This window comes from Chiloscyllium punctatum, chromosome 50 (assembly GCF_047496795.1).
Source record: "Chiloscyllium punctatum isolate Juve2018m chromosome 50, sChiPun1.3, whole genome shotgun sequence".
NCBI classification, from domain to species: domain Eukaryota; kingdom Metazoa; phylum Chordata; class Chondrichthyes; order Orectolobiformes; family Hemiscylliidae; genus Chiloscyllium; species Chiloscyllium punctatum.
The window spans coordinates 5,459,970-5,461,732 of NC_092788.1; the positions used below are offsets into that span (position 1 = coordinate 5,459,970).

The window sequence follows — 1,763 nt, forward strand, 5'->3', positions numbered from 1 at the left end:
TCTGAAGACACAGGCGAACCACCTATACAACGTATTCGAGAAGAACAGATACTTAAAAAATACAGTGCGCAGATTCCTCAAGAACAAACCACGACAAGCAGACCAAACACAGCCAGAAACCCTAACCACCTTACCATACATCAAAGAAGTTTCAGAAATGACGGCCAGACTACTCAGACCCCTCGGAATCTCAGTCGCACACAAACCGACCAAGACTCTCAAACAAAAACTAACAAACTTAAAAGACCCAGTACAACCCATGGACAAAAACAACGTCATCTACAAAATTCCATGCAAGGACTGCCACAAACACGACGTAAGACAACAGGAAGAAAGTTAGCCACCAGGATATACGAACACCAGCTAGCGACAAAAAGACACGGCCTTCTCTCCCTCGTAGCCCTACACACGGATTAAAAATACCAGCATTTCGACTGGGACAATACATCTATCCTGGGACAGGCTAAGCAAAGACACCCCATAGAATTCCTAGAGGCCTGGCACTCCAACCACAATGCCATAGATAAATACATAGATATACATGCCATCTGTCAACCCCTCAGAAGACGAACAGGAAATGACATCACCACAAACCCCAGGAACCCCATCGAGGAGAAAGATACAAATAGAAATCAGGAGACGACAGCTTCGCTTCACTTGGAGGTCGCCACCTAGCCAAGTAATGAAACGTCTGAATATCAAAGCTACAGCTCAGCGAGCAAACCTACACCCTACATTTTAAATCATTTTTCATGTTTATGTTGCATGAATCTGCGGTTATTTATCCACAGTTTACTTTCACTCCCTACAGGTAACATGCTGATTTCTCCAGTTGTTCATGGTTCAATGTGATGCATCCAGTGTGTGCATAACGAGAGGGAGCTTGTTTCCCACATCTTGTGTTTATCTGTGCCTTATTTCCAGCATTCATCAATGGCGAGAGCAAGGGGCGAGGGCGAGACCAATGTGTAAGTCTTTCCGTGCCCATGCACGGCACCCACATTGGCAATTCTCCACTGTGCGTTTACAGCTAGTTCTCAGTGCCCCTAAACCCACGCCCTGCCCCTTTTGAAATATCTCCATTATTTTGTGCTGTTTCGCTGTGCTCTTCTCACCAGGATGCATTACTTCTCCTCAACGTCCTTCATATTTCATCTGACAAAACATTCATTAAGAATCCCTTTGCATAAACATGCACTTCGCAGCTCTCGGTATTTGATTTTCCTGGATGTCTTTCATACGAAAAAACGTTCTCAGCACTGACTTGAAAAAGAAAATCGCGTTTCTTTTCATTATCCCAAAGCAACCTCAATTTCAACGCAGTTTAGTTAAAAGGTACAAACTATTCTTTGAGATTTTGTAATCGCGTCAATGCATATAAACTGACAATTGGAGTTCCACCTTCAATCATCTGAAAACAGCACCATTGAAAGCCGTTGATGACAGCGACGAGAGTGGGATTCGAACCCACGCGTGCAGAGCACAATGGATTAGCAGTCCATCGCCTTAACCTCTCAGCCACCTCGTCAGAGGCATCGGGTAGGCTATTGAAATGCATAAATTATGCAGAGCAGCAGACATTTCTCCCGATTGTTGGTGAAATGAGAAATAACACAGTACGGTTCCAAGATGATGGTCTGACCCCTGGGTTGTGGGGCAAGTGCACTCCCACTGTCACACTATGCACACAGTGATCTGAACAAAAATGAGGAAATGAATATGTAACAAGGTCTATTGAATTCTGTGCAGATTTGAAATCAACG

The 1,763-nt window shown here is 44.2% G+C and overlaps 1 non-coding gene across 1 annotated transcript; it reads right to left on the reverse strand.

Annotated features, from left to right (window-relative positions):
* Nucleotides 1–1,446: 1,446 nt before the first annotated feature.
* Nucleotides 1,447–1,528, reverse strand: trnas-gcu (transfer RNA serine (anticodon GCU)). The gene has a single exon. It is a non-coding gene; the product is annotated as a tRNA-Ser (tRNA).
* Between the last annotated feature and the right edge of the window lie 235 nt (nt 1,529–1,763).